General features: G+C 33.2%; 1 non-coding gene across 1 annotated transcript; it reads right to left on the bottom strand.

Moving 5' to 3' along the window:
* Positions 1-7,465: 7,465 nt before the first annotated feature.
* Positions 7,466-7,537, bottom strand: Trnad-guc (transfer RNA aspartic acid (anticodon GUC)). The gene has a single exon. It is a non-coding gene; the product is annotated as a tRNA-Asp (tRNA).
* Positions 7,538-16,205: the final 8,668 nt, after the last annotated feature.

The following is a 16,205-nucleotide window of genomic DNA, read 5'->3' as shown; positions in this document are numbered from 1 at the left end:
TGTTAAGAATGGTTTTCTAAATAGAAACATTCTTATGTAGATACTCATTTCTGACATGTGACTGGCTTTGTTAACTATTCTGTTTCTAAACTGTTTTATTATTGTGCTTACCAATCGTTGATTCTTTTAAATCATTTATGCTAATTTCAAGTAGCATTAACGACGAAAAAATGCAAATGGGATTTGTTTTGAAAGGAAAAATAATCTTGTCTCGCAATTTTCAAAGAAAACATTCAAGAAAATATTTTAAAAAGATCTATTCTTGTAATCCAGCGCATTTTTACATTTTGAAAAATATATGCGGACATTACACAGTGAGGGGAGGGGTACAGTCATTTTATTATTTTCCAAAAGTATCGAATCTTTAATTAAATGTTAAGACATTTTGGTAGTTGTGACCTAAAAATGGAAATTTGCCATTAAAAAGTTGATTTTTAGAGGTATTCGGGTCTGTTTCAAACGAAGATCACATTAAAAATTGTCGTCGGCAATAAGTTCTTATGATATTAGGACCTACATTTTCCGATGTATTCCTTAAAAATTCACTGGTCGCCATTTTGAATATTGCTGTTTACAAGTCAATCCGGTCTCGTTTTCGAAAACAAGTTAGACGGGTTCCGTCCATTTATTAGGGGAGGAATCTTAGTAGAAGCGCTTCGCACATACACACACACACACACACACACACACACACACACACACACACACACACACACACACACACACACATATATATATATATATATATATATATATATATATGCATAAACATGTCCATGTGTAATAACGATTTTATCCTAAATTCTCCGAAAATGTGTACAGTGTAGAAAATATGCATAAAAAGAATTACACTTATTAGTTAATGATGAACCAATCAACAAATAAGACACACAAAAAAAATGGATAATTCATTAATGAACGCTCATTTTTTAACGGAATATGCAAATTAGTTCATGAAGTCGCTCGCATATCTATGACTGTGTATATTAAGAAGTCTGTTTTTATAATTTTAAAATAGATAAAATAGGCTTTTTATATAAATGTCTAAGCGAGAAAAAATTTAACTAAAGTATATATAAATATATATATATATATATATATATATATATATATATATGAAATTGCTATATTTAGGCAGCATTTTTTCATTCAAACAAATGTTATTAAATGCAACGGAGGCACTTTGCTTTATGATCCTTTTTTTAATTTTTCGATTTTCCGTATAATCTTTTGGATATCGAAATAAAAAATAATTAATATATATATCGAAATCAAAAATAATTACGAAATCAAAAATAATTCATAAAAAAGTTCCATAATTGTTGCTGTAATGAGCACTTTCGATTCGTCTATATGTACATATACTAGCAAACGTACCCGTCGTTGACTGGGGTCAAAAACAGCCTACAGAAAATGGACTCTGATCTATGAAAGTATGATAGGTTATGAAAAGGAAGGGTTGTAAAGAGATATCTTCGAATTTGGGGGTATCAAAACCAAAGCAAAATCTGATAAAAATAAAAATAAAATAGATAAAACCCATAATTTATTATACCTGTTCACACTGAAACACTTATCACAATATTCTGTGGATCTGTATTAAAAAAGCTTGTTAAACTTTGTGACATATTTCTATTCTATGGAGTTCAGGCGCGAACGAACACCCCATAATTTTATTATACCATATTTCTTCAAACTGAAACATAATTACCAAAGTATACTTACGCAGATAGATATGAAAAGTCTTTATTAAAGTTTGTGCCTATTTTCATTCTATGGAGGCCAGACGCGAACGCAGACCCCACAATTTAATTATACCATCCCTATTTAAGTTAAAACATACTTATCAAAGTATTATTATGTGCATCTATATCAAAAACACTTGTAAACGTTTTTTTTTTAATTTTTAAATTTTTTATTTCGGTATTTTGTGGACCAGGCGCGAACGCAGACCCCACAATTTTAATGAACCACCGTTCTGCCAGATCAAACATACTCATTTCTGTGTCTCGATACATCTTCTATAATTATATGTGATCAGTTTTTTTAAAATAGTCAACCATATAGGAGCCTATTCGTGACCACACACACACACACACACACACACACACACACACACAGATATTCATCTTTATATATATATACATATATAAATATATATACACACACACACACACACACACACACACATATATATATATATATATATATATATATATATATATATATATATATATATATATATATATATAGTGCCCCGCAAAAGTTTACAATACACATTTGAAACTGTCATTTTTTTTTTTTTTTGTATTTCTAGCTTCCAAATGGTAATAAAACTTTTTTATAAACATAGAAAATGTATTGAAACTAAGATAGGAACAGTGGGGAAAGTAACAGATAATAATTTAACACAACGCGAAGAGAAAACTCAGTAATTAGCAACGCAAAATTTTACAACACATTTACAAAATAATATCTAGTATTTTGTAGCATAACCATTATTGTTGATTACAGCATGCAGACGTTTGGAGTAATCTCCTACGAACTTCTTACATGTGTATTGTGTTATTTTATTCCATTCTTCAACATAAATTCTCTCCAATTCTTGCAGATTTGAAGGTTCTCTTCTATAGACCCGTAATTCTATCTCTATAGGATTGAGATCGGGAGATTGACTTGGCCACTTTGAAACATTCACTTTATTTGAATTCAACCAATTTTGTGTGAGTTTCGCAGTGTGTTTTGTATCGTTATCATGTTGAAAGATCCAGTCTGATTTCAATTTGAGCAACTGCACACTTTCTTTAAAGTTTTTTTTCCAAGATACTCCTATAAAGTGATCCATTCATTTTTCCTTTTATTGTTTCCACTTTTCCTACAGCTCCTGTACTAAACCTACCCCAGATCATAATGGATCATCCGCCAAATTCTATTGTTGCGATGGTGTTTTTTAGACTGGTATTCAGTAGCGTTTTCTTTTTCTCCAAACTTTCGGTGATTTTGGCGTGCCAAGCAAGTCAATTTTGGTCTCATCTGACCAAAACATGTTATGCCAAACTCTAGAGGCTTGCTTGCATACTCATTTGCAAAATCAAGCCCAGCACGAACATGCTTTGGTTTAAGAAGGGGAGTTTTCCTTTCTGATCTAGAGAAGATGTCATTAAAGGGTTCTACTGATTGTGTCCGTGCTAACTTTTATTTCACCGTTTTCTAAGTCCTTCTGCAGCTCTCCAAGAGTAATTCTAGGCGAATTTATAACCTTCCTTGTTAATAGCTTTTCAGCACGTTTGGTTATTTTTCGAGAACGACCTGATCTGGCCCAAAGGAAGGGTTGATTTGTGAGATTTCCAGTGCCGAATTATTGTTCCAATAGAATTCAATGGAACCATTAACTCTTTGGATATTGTTCTATATCTCAACCCACTTTGATGAAGACTTACAATTCGTTTTCTGAGCTCTTGATCAATATCTTTATTCTTTGCCATGATGTGGTTGCTTACAATGCGGTTATTAGATAAAGAATGACGCAATACTTTTACTAATTGCTTACTTGGATGTCTATTTGTTATGGGGCTCAGTTGGGTCCACAAGAACGACACGGGAAAACACGTAGTAGGTGGTTTAAAAGTGTATTGAGGAAAGGTACAAGGATATAGAGAAAGATAAAGAGAATAGTAGTAGTTGCAGGTATCAGTAAGATCTCGTTTCCCGAGGTACAATATCCGTTGGGATCTCGCTCCACTGTACCAGCCTTAGGAGCTGATTATATAGAACATGGACGAGTCAATTATGGGTTGAGATCCGGTCTCACAACACTATTGCATATTCCTGAACATTCTAAAAGCTTCTAAGCATTTTACCATGATAAACCGTCTTAAAATTATTGATAAATCTAATGAATTTCATATGTGTTGTAAACTTTTGCGTTGCTAATTATTGAGTTTTCTCTTCGCGCTGTGTTAAATTATTTTTTTATTTTTCCCACTGTTCTTATCTTAGTTTCAATACATTTTCTATGTTTATAAAAAGTTTCATTACCATTTGGAAGCTAGAAATACAAAAACTGACAGTTTCAAATGTGTATTGTAAACTTTTGCGTGGCACTATATATATATATATATATATATATATATATATATATATATATATATATATATATATATATATTATATATATATATTATATATATACATATATATATATTATATATATACATATATATATTATATATATACAATATATATTATATATATACATATATATATTATATATATACATATATATATATATATATATATATATATATATATATATATATATATATATATATATATATATATATATATATATCCCTACGGCATTATTTATTATTATTGCATTTTCCTGGTTTTTGTTGGTGACAATGTTTTCATAATACGTAGCTATTATTTATTAGTTTGGATTTTTTTAATATAAAATGTTACTTAGATGAAAGCTACACAGTTTTGTTCACTTCCGGTCAAAACCTCGCTAGCGAACTGGAGTTGACTTATTAAATATACACTTAGACAAGTATCTCTTCTATTTCCTCTTCGTTTTTATTGTTTTGCTTTGTTGTTTTATATTGTTTTTGCTTGACTGATTTTCAATCACAAGCACCCTCTTCCGTTTTGTAATTATATAGCTTGTTCATTATCATGGTTACCTGAGTCACAAATTACCAGACCATTTTTTTTTCGTACGGTTATTTATTTAATTATTTCTTTGCTACTTTATTGCAAGGCAAAGAAGTTTTCTTTGAAAATAGAACAATGGAACCTTGTGAAAGAGGCGTGAAAGAGAAAAATATCACTATGAAAAAAAAAAAAATAACGAAAAACCAAAAACAAAAGTAGCAACAGTAAAAAGGAAAGTAAACAATTGGTATATAGATAAGTAAATAAAATCACAAATAAAGGAATTTGTGGAATTGAAGAAAATGAAAGAACTAGAAAGGTTAAGGTACACATGGCAGACAATAAATTAATCCCCTCATTATATTGTGGCGCAGCGGTTTTACGTAGAGTTTTAAGACTGCGCCGCAATTATGTATGTATTAATCAGAAGGATATTGTATGGAGTAGTTTCGAATTCCACATTTGCTTCCTAAGATATTTTGATAATTAGAGGGTGGTAGTTGAAGCGCTAAACAATGTCGTTTTTTATCAGAATGGTTATTCGTAGAATCGCATGGTGCAGAGGAAAAATAGGAAATAAAATTGCCCAACAAAAACAATTACACTTACCAAAATAAATAAATAAAAAAATAAAAAAATAAATAAATAAATAAATAATAATAATAATAATAATAATAATAATAATAATAATAATAATAATAATAAGAAGAAGAAGAAGAAGAAGAAGAAGAAGAAAAAGGAATTTTTTTAGTTTACCGACCCCTCGGCATTCCCCTCTAATTTGTCGACTTTTAAAAGTTTTCGGGTACGCTGAGAACGAATATCGCATTTACTTTTTGTGCAATCGCGCAGTTATCCATATTTGAAGACATTCAGCATCCAACGTAATCACTATAGTTTTTGCTGGCGGCCATCTTGTTTCCCATTTGGTAAAAAAAAAACGCTAAAAACAGCCAAACAGAGCCAAAATAGACAAAACATGGCCCCAAAAACATTTTTCGGCCTCAATGCCGAAATGACCCCCCCCCCCTCCCATCGTTCCGGATATTTTTCCGCTTTCCGAAATAAAAACGGACAATCTTTTTTTCACTTTCTTAATTACATTAATTTTTTCACTTTCTTAATTATATTCATTTTTTTTTTCACTTTCTTACTAAAATGCCTGCACGCCCGTAGTCACTTGACGTTTCACAAGGTGCATGAATACATGGCGGACATTTTAAATGACAAGAAATATTTTTCATAAAATAAAAAGTTTTCACATTTAATAGTAAAAATATTGCTGTCAGTAAGTTTTCACGAGCTGTTTACACAAGCATATTTATGTTTTTCGTTCTTTTTTTGGGGGGGGTATTCAATTATAGAACTTGTGTATTTTTACAGGTGCTTCTGCAGTTTAATTAACCGTTTTCCCACGGCCGCCACAACACACCCGCCCCCGCCCCTCCATGGAAAAACGGTTAATTAAACTGCAGAAGTACCTGTTAAATAAATAAATAATAATAAAAAGAAGAAGAAAAATAATAATAAGAAGAAGAACGGTGAAATTAACTTTTAAACTATATAAAACTTTTATAAACTATAAATCGTACACTTTATCGGTTTTATTTATCATATTTAAAAAGTATTTCTTTTATTTTAATGCCATCTGATCTTAGAATTAGTGGTCGGATTAAAGAAGGGCATGCCTATTTTTTATGACTTTTAACATTCACATTTTACTATACGAAAGTTGGATCATAAACATTAACTTATACAATACACTATTCAGCACCATATATATTTTTTAGAAACCGATTAAACTCAATTTCCCCCCAACATTTGCTATATGTTAGGGAACGTTTGCTGATATGTAATTTGTAAACCGTCATTTATATTATAACATGGAAAATAAAAAAAACTAATATTAGAAAATATATCAATTCTATTATAATTTTGTTTAATCTTTCTTCTTCCTCTTCCTCTTGTTCTTGTTCTTCTTTTATTGTTATTATTATTGTTATTATTATTATCATCATCATTATTATTATTATTATTATTATTAGTAGTAGTAGTAGTAGTAGTAGTAGTAGTAGTAGTAGTTATACATGGTAAAAATATGGTTTTAGGTGAATTCTATTAAGTTGTGAAATCATAGATGATTAATTATTTTATTTTCCCACCTCCCTGTCATATTTTTATCCAAAAAATCAGCAGAGATTAGAGCATTCCTGTAATGATCTAGTACGACACAATCACGTTGACACACCGCGGTTCTCGCCAGATCACCGAAGTTAAGCAACGTTGAGCCTGGCCAGTACCAGATGGGTAACCATTTGGGAAGGTTAGGTGCTGTATGTACCTTCTGGGAAGGTTGAGCGTGGGGCCAGCACCCTCACTACAAAAGCATCTACAAAAAGTTTTAGATGGTCTATGCGGATGCCCCTCCAGGGGCTCAAGGCTATGGATGGATGGACGGATAGATGGATGGAATGATCTAGTCCCTATTGATTGCAGTGTAAAGCTGGTTCTATGCAAATCTAGGACGTCCATCCTCCCTGGCTTTACTTTTTCTCTTTGAGGAGGGGCTAGTTTATTGTTAATCACCTTGGGCGCCCGTACCGGAGAATGTCGACAGGGCTGCTACGAACTTTCTGCAGGTAAGGGTGCACCTCGTTGTGATTGCTGGCTTCTCAATCCCACTTTCAGACCCTGGTGTGTCCGTTCTTGCAGTGGGGCAAAACTAGAAACTCTTTATGTCATATGTAAAAAACTCCAAATTATGAAAAACAAATAAATATTTATTTATTTAAAAAAAAAAAAAAAAGTGTCTCCCCGGCGGGGAATTGAACCCCGGTCTCCCGCGTGACAGGCGGGGATACTTACCACTATACTACCGAGGAATCCCAACCAAGCGCCATTCAACAGCTTATTTATTTACAGTTGAGTGTTCGCTTATCAGCATAATTGAATGAACGCTTATAGTTGTTTTCGCTTTTATTTGTTTAACTTTAGACGAGAGAAATCTTTCTTCTTTTTTTTTTCGTGTGAAAAATATATTGCTCTCCAAATAGTGTAATATTTAATAGTTCAAAAGTTAAAATAGCTTTAATCTAGGTTTTCCTCTCCTCTGATTGAGAGCAAAAGAAGTGCAATAGTGTTATTCTAGTCAGAAGGCTGGGAACAAAACAGGTTTACTTGGCTCCGTATGGGAGAAATGAGTATTCGACCTAGTTCAGCCAGGAGATTTTTCCTTGACTCTCTACAAAAAATCTCGACCTTGCCGTGGGAGGGAGATAAACCCAAATTCACCAGAGTCGAAGCCATCGTTGAAATTGGCTAAAATGTATGGTTCCGCGTCTTGTCTAGTTCTAAAAGGTCCCCGCTCCTATGCTTAGCCTTCTCCATTCGAGATATTAGTTTGTAGTAAATCATCTGAAGCGTACCTACCGGGAAATGCCAATGTGTTTACAAAGGCTTTTTTTTTTTTTTTTTTTTTTTTTTTTTGCAGGCTAGAGTGATTTTCCTCCAGGACGCTAGCTCGGTGCAACTACACTATAATAACGAAATTCGAAATGTTTAATATTGAATTTCAAGGCAAACCAATGATCTTTATTTAATTGCCATGTTACAGTAATGAATATATCCAAAAATTACGAAAAACGATAAGGTTGAAAAAATTATTAAAGAAAACATTTTTTTATGAAAATATGCGAAACTAATATGTTTGGTTAAAAAAAAAACATAGGAGAGTTCAAAAGGGAGATAAGTAGCATTTAACTTTTTTTTTAAATAAATAGTTCGTTTTGCCTTGTTTTTAGCACAACTGAGTTACTTCCCTTGTTATAATGTCAGGTCTTCCCAAAGAAATATAGCGACGTTTTTTTTTTTTTTTTTTTTTTTACAATAAAAATAAAAAGAACTCGTGCTTTTTTTTTTTTTTATAATGCGGTGGTATTTCTGACATGTAATTAAGTAGATATCATTGCTTTTAACTGACATAAAAAGTCAGTAGATACCTTTGTTTTCTTTTTTAATCGATTTGTTTCGTTTTCTGAATTTCGCTATTATAGTGTACTTGCACTGCTGACACTCTTCCACCTTTGTCTTCTCACTCCTTCAGGAGGGATCAGTTTATTGCTTATCCCCTGAGGCCCTCCTACCGAGAAATGCTTTTGAATCCTACTTTTCTGACCTTGTGTCATATCTTCCCGGTGTAGGAGGGCGATAAGTATCGATAGGATGATACAGAGGATGGGTTGTTGTAGCCTTTTCAGACCCTGTTCTCTAGAGCTAAAGATATCCCAGGCTTAACCTCCTCGCACTTTGAGAAAGGGTTAGTTTATTGCTAATCACTTCAGGCGCTTACCAGGGAATGCCGACAAAAAAGTTATTCGTTTCAAGAGGGCATCAAGACAACAAAGTTAAAGCATTTTTTAAAATCTTATTTAAAAAAAAAAAAAATTGTAAACATGACTGTAATAATGTTATTTTATCGAGGCGTAGTGAATGTTAACAGAGGCATCGTTATCTGATTGAATTATTTATTTAAAATATATACATAAGAAGAGTGCGGCGTGTTGTTCTCGCCCTAGCGTAACCCCCGCGGTCACCATGATATACGACTTTGCTGTCGTTCAAATCAAGGCTAGTCATTGCAAGCGCATATGATGACTTTGCAAAAAATGGTGAAGGAATGTATGTTGTTGGTCAATTTTTCGATATTTGTCGCCCAAGACATTGAGCTTCAAAACAATACCGATCCGGTCAGGATCTGTCGCGTGTGTTAAGTTTTTGCGAGGCATACAAACATACGCACACACACACATTTTGCCTTTTATATATATATATGTATATATATATATATATATATATATATATATATATATATATAGATGAAGAAGAAGAAGAAGAAGATATACATAAGAAGTAAGGAGCGTGTTCAAAATTCAAAATTATGAGTCATTTTACTCTCTCTCTCTCTCTCTCTATCTCTCTCTATCTCTCTCTATATATATATACACACACACACATATATATATATATATATATATATATATATATATATATATATATATATATATTCTGTCATTTCTAGCTGACTCGAATTTCAGTCTGAAATGAAAATTCTAATTGCGCTCATGTGCTGACGCTTTGATTTAATTTGTGCCGACGCATAAGGATTTTCCTAATAATCCGAATTGCCATGGTTTATGCAAATTAGTAGTTTATGAAAAAGATGGCGGAAGATAATTGTCTTCTTTTTTGGTGTATTTTTAAATCGATCATGTTTCTCTTACCGATCATCTTGCTATGTCCGCAGTTCGTGTAAACGATTAAACTTGCTATTTCTTACAGTTTTCGATGTTTATTCATCATCATTAGTGATTGCTCACTGACAGCAACCGGTGGTCTTACTTGGAGTTTGAGTGGCAAGTTTCAGATTTCCAGCCCTTTCCCACTCTTTCGATAACTATTACAAAGGTTGTTACGTAATCGCGACAGTCGCTAACCAATGGCCTTCTCTGGGATTTGGATGACAATAAGAATATTATTATTATTATTATTATTATTATTATTATTATTAGTAGTAGTAGTAGTAGTAGTAGCAGTAGTAGTATTATCATCATTAGTATTGTTATTATTATTATTATTTATATTAGAAGTAGTAGTTGTAATAGTAGCAGAACAAATTGCGCGATAAGATTAATAGTACTAGTATCATTATCATTAGCACTAGTAGTGATAGTAGGACTAATATTGTTGGTAGCATTATCATTATAGTAGTAACAGTAGAAGAAGCAGCAGTAGTAGTAGTAGTAGTAGTAGTAGTAATGATTTTTAGTGCGATGAGACTATTTTAAGTAGTTTTCCTCCACAGCAAAAAAGTGTAATTTAATATAGATAAAGCCAGTTCCCAGAGGTAACGTCATGAAAATGTACAAAACAGTTCCGTCAGTATTTTTCGGTGAGAGACACCTCAGGCGACCAGTAACAACCCTCTTCCTCATCCTCCAGGAGGAATGGGCCGGCCCCCCGCACCCCCTTGCTAAGCCACTGCCTCCGTCTTTTTCCCGTTCATTAAGATACGCTCTCCTCGTCATTTCCCAAAGCTAACGTTTTAACACGAACGTGTTGAATAAAAGAATCTTCCCAAATCCCAAAAATAACACATATATGTAAATGTAGTAAGCCAGTGCGAACTTAGAAATTCCTGTAATCTTGTTCAAGAAAACCAATTTAAGACGGACTATACAAACCGGCCGAACGAAAGGAACCTAAGTACGTATTCTCCATAAACCACCTCGTGCTTTTTGGAGGCAGGTTAGAAAGACGAAAAAAATTTAATGTCTCAGGCGCACATCTATACACACATGCTAACAAGAACAAAGGTAAACGCACTCACATATACAATGCCACGATACGAACATATTGACGTGTAACTAATATTCACATTTACCCAAACCCGTGTTGTACTATGAATATTTACTAACATAAAAGTAACTTTTATATTTTTACTAGACTACCCGTGACCCGTTGGGTCAGTATGTTTTATTAGCTATGGAATTCATGTATGAGCGTGACACTTGTGGCGTAAAGAAAATAGTTTTTTTTGACATAACAGAAACATTTCTATGAAAATATATTAAATGAAAAATCACGGACGGATCCCTCAAACATGAAAAAAAAATTCTCTCTATTCGTGTAAAGTTACCTATTTTTCCGAATAATCGCTCAAAAATCGACTATTAAACATGATTTTCCTATGAATCGAACGCCGACGAGTCACTTAGCAGCAAAAACATACATGAAACTACCGATGAGAAATATAAGAATGAAAAACCCATATTGGAATCTTTCAACCAAGTTATAGAAACTTAAAATCTAAAAAAAATAATTAATAAAACCTGAAGCAAAAAAATAAAACCTAAATAAATAAAATAAAATAAAACTAATATTGAAACAGATTAGTAAATGTGTCAACAAATTCACATTCTGACACAACTATTTTGTATCTAGAAATGTAAACAAAAAAATAAAAAAAAAGAAGGAAGGAAGAAAAAGGGACGGATAGACAGTAGTCACACAAGTCAACAAACGATCTGATTGGAAACCTGTGGTATTCTCTGGAAGCTGAGTGACAACAAGTCTCCCCAGACGTCCAGCCCTCTCCACCTCCTTCGATAGCATTTGCAAATGAATTTGCATCATCGCAACAGCCGCTTACCATTGATTTCTCGCTGGTAGTGGCCATTGGTTTATACTGGAATTTGAGTGGCACTCAGCCTCCCCAAGGTCCCAGTTCTCTTTGCGCTTATCCAGTCGAGGTCTGGTTGGCACTCACTCCTCGGTCTTTCAGTCCTTATTGACCCTTCTCGGCCCTTTGGTATCATTTTTTTTTGGGGGGGGGGGATCGGTGATGAAACAATGGGGGGATGCATGATGGGAGGTGATGATGTTCGTTAATTTCCCAGTGGTGTGATGATGCTTTACACCGGTTTTTCTCTCAAAAGTGATCTTTTAGTCTAAAACTAGTGAGCATAGTCAAAGAGTTAATTAGATGAAAAGCAAATGCAGGTAGGATGTTACTGTGCTGAGCAGAACAGACTTCTGGAGTACGGTGATGTCGTACTTGATACCTAATGAGTTCAACTGTTTCTCAAGATAATCTGGAATTGAACCAAGCGCACCTATGATGATTGGAACGAAGGAAGATTTCTTATTCCACAACCTAGCAATCTCCACCCTTAATTTCTTATGCTTCCATAGTTTCTCGTTCTTATTGCTTTTTAAGTTGATGTCGCTTGGGCATTTAGCATTCATTTGTTTTTTTTTTTAGGGGTTTTTTCACAGCTACAATATACGGTTTCCTATGAGATATCTCTCAGTCACACTGAACCATAAAATCCCAGAGATGATGATGATTATTATTATTATTATTAATAGTAGTAGTAGTAGTAGTAGTAGTAGTAGTAGTAGTAATGTTATTGGTTCTCAAGGAGCTTTCACACAGGTTATCAAAGATCTCATTGAATACAGCCTGTGGTGTTCCCTGGAAGCTTAGTGACAACAAGTCTCCCCAATTTTCCAGTACTCTTCGCCTCTTTCGATACCATCGCAACAGCTGCTTGCCATTGATTTCTCGTTGGCAGTGGCCATTGGACTGGAATTTGAGCGGCAATAAGCCTCCCCAAGATCCCAGTTCTCCTCGCACTTATACAGTGGAGATCTGGTCCGTGCTCACTCCTCAGTCTTTTCTTTTCCCCTTGACTACTTGGCTATTTGGTTTCACTTCTGGGGGGGGGGTGATATGGTAATGGTGGGATGGGGTTACAGAACTTATAGGCATGCGGCTTCAATGTTCTTGGTTCGATGTAGCGCTTCATGTTTTGTCTCTATGGCAGTTTGTCTGGTTTACGCTTTTGGTTCGTCTGTGTTAGTCTCCACATTCAAGGGTTTTCCTTAATATTTCAACTGTTTTATTATTATTATTATTATTATTATTATTATTATTATTATTATTAGCGTGGATTTGTTTGCTTATTTATATAAGGAAAATGTCAATTACATTTTCTTTTTCAATATTTGGCAATAAGATTAATAGGCTATTTCTAGTACTTTTGAAGAATAAGTATAAAAATATCAGTATTTACGTCATCAATTCAGAGTTTCACCCAATACTAACGTAAACGAACTTAACAACAGGAACCTAACTCTTAACTAAATTTTAGTTTGCAAAGTCGATCTAATAGAGATGGTATTGTGTAGAAGCCTCGGAAGCTGAATCGACTTTCTCCTTTCATAGTCGGAACTGCTATGTCACGCTTGCAAATTTCTGGGTGCGTATTCATACAAGGCACAATTTTTAATTTTCTTTTTCATTTTTTTTTATTTTAGAGACAATGCTAATTTGCATAGGGTGTGCAAGAACTCATTTGCATAAGTCATGTACAGACTTAAATGTAACTACGTTCAGTCGTTACATTTAACGCGGGTTTAATAAACTCGATCGCCAACATTTATAGACGCAGACAATGCAACAGAAGAGTCGTGGGAAGCTCTTGTAATTGGAACGTCCCTAAAACACAAAGAGAGACATAAAAAAAAAGAAAAAATGACAGGGGAGAGGGTGATAACGCGACTGTCACTTGGCAGGGGTCATCGTCACATGAGGAGAGGCGTATCATATCACGAGGGATGGTTATGGCCGTCGTTATATATATATATATATATATATATATATATATATATATATATATATATATATATGAGGGGAAAGAAAAAAGATCATTGCTAACCTGGTCGATTGTCGCTTATTTATTACGCCGACCGTCATTTACTTTCCTTTTTGTCTTTTTCACTTTCTTCAGGTAATTGTTTCGTGGGCGGAATTCACCTGGAAATTCCGAGTATATGAATCAGTAGACCAACAAAAATGTAAATAAAAAGATAACTATGTAAAAAAAAAAAGGTCAAAACCGACACATGTAAAGAAGAAATAAATGGCAAAGATGTAGTACAGCCTACAACCAAAAAAATATGCAAATAACTCATTAGTTAGGTTACAAATTAGGCTACAAAAAAAATAAGGAAGAAAAGGACCGTACTCCAAAATTTGCATAAATAAATCCGGCATTTAAAAAAAAATAACAATAAAGTCAAATTTTAACATGTGCGTGAAAATTTAGAAAGCCATTCTTAACATTAGGAGAGCAGGCTTTGTTAGGTGTAACCTTGTTTGAATTAAAGTTTCAGTGATGTCCCTTATCAATTTACCTTACTAATTTTTAATGGAAATCAAACCAATAAAGGTATGAAGGTACTTGAGTTTTAAAAAAAAATATTCGAGATCAATACTAGCCAGCGATAAGTGTTAGATCCAGAATACAACAATTCTTTCCCTATTGTCAGAAACAAAATAAGAAAAGCGAGAGTAACAAGGCTGAAAGTAAACTCAACGTCGATTTTCTTCTCACCTCATTTGTTGAAATCAATAATGTTATAGCATGGGATAAAAATAAAAATATTCAAAAAAATAATATAATTATGAAATAAAATTTGCCAGAATGCATTTCAGATATTTCTATAATTTGAAGTGACTTCCTCAAATTTAACTAACTAGCAGTGCAGCCCGGTTTGCTCGGATCCTATATACTGTTAATAACTTTATATACATATGTATATAGTTAATAACAAGTTTGTACTCGTGTCTAGGTAACCTACATCTAAAATTTCAAGTGTTTATACCCAAAATTGGCGAAGGATATGGTAGAGTTTTCAAAGCTCAAATAACAGCCAAATTTCTGGCCGCAAACCAATTAAAAAGATTTTCCTAAATCTCAATACCCCTATGTCAAATCGCGAGTGGGTAAACTAAAAATAGACAGAGTAGTTTGGTAGGGAAATGTACACACAGACAATTTGACTTTTATAGATATAATAGGTGGATTAATTCACTACTAATCTCAAACCCAAAATTATTTGCTATTAATTTACTATTACGCTCAACTCCATACTTATTTATTATTAATTCACTATTAATACCAAACCCCAAATTATTTGCTATGAATTTAATATTTTTCTCAACTCTATACTTATTTACTCTTAATTCACTATTAATCTCAAACCCAAAATCATTTGCTAATTATTTAGTATTACTCTCAACACTAACATTATTTGCTACTTGCATTTTTGCCCGGCTTTGCTCGCACTCTTTGTGTAGTTCATAACTTGCCTTATGTGTGAATACCCTTTCATGTAAAATTTTAAATGTTTAAACCAAAATTCGTCTGAGTAATTTGGTAGAGACCACAGAGGCAATTTTTTAAACTTTGACCCCAATTTTGACCCCTTAACATTTATTGTTTTGGTTTCAAATCAAAATAAAATGTTGACTCATGTCGAAGTTACCTACATCTAAAATTTCAAGCGTTTAGACCTAAAATTGGCGGAGGAGTTTGGTAGAATCGGCAAAAATCAATTCTTTCTTTTGGCAGCAAAATTTTCGCCCTAAAACTGCTTAAAATGCTTGCTGCATGTCTGAATACTCGTTATGTAAAATTTCAAATGTTTAAACCCAAAATTAGATGAGTAGTTAACTAGAGAACGCAAAGGTCAATTCTTTTGAACTTCGATCCCTTGGCAGCTCAAATTTTCGACCAAAAGCGATTAAAAGCTTGCCCTATCTCTGAATACCTGCTTCTGCCAGCTCCTTCATAATCACAATTAAAAATTTATTGAGTAATTAAAAGTCATAGAGTAAGGGAAGTTAAAGAAAATGGTATAAAAGTTAACTTCGGATTTTACCATGCAATTTGGATGTTAACTTTTATATCCTTTTCTTTAGTCTATGACTTTTTATTACTCAATCAATTTTTAATTGTGATTTTTCATGTCTCACTGACTTTAGCAAATAAGGTGCAAACCATTATAATTATTTGCTAATATTTTTTCCTCTGAAGAGATGGTAGACATCGAAATCGTATAGGATAAGGAGTTAAAATATTTCTTATGTATACTTTGTCTTACATAGAATAATAAAAATCTTTTGATCTGAAACTCAAGTATTTC

Source organism: Euprymna scolopes, chromosome 6 (assembly GCF_053919585.1).
Source record: "Euprymna scolopes isolate OS-2025 chromosome 6, ASM5391958v1, whole genome shotgun sequence".
Lineage (NCBI taxonomy): Eukaryota > Metazoa > Mollusca > Cephalopoda > Sepiida > Sepiolidae > Euprymna > Euprymna scolopes.
This window is presented reverse-complemented; position numbering and strand designations above follow the sequence as displayed.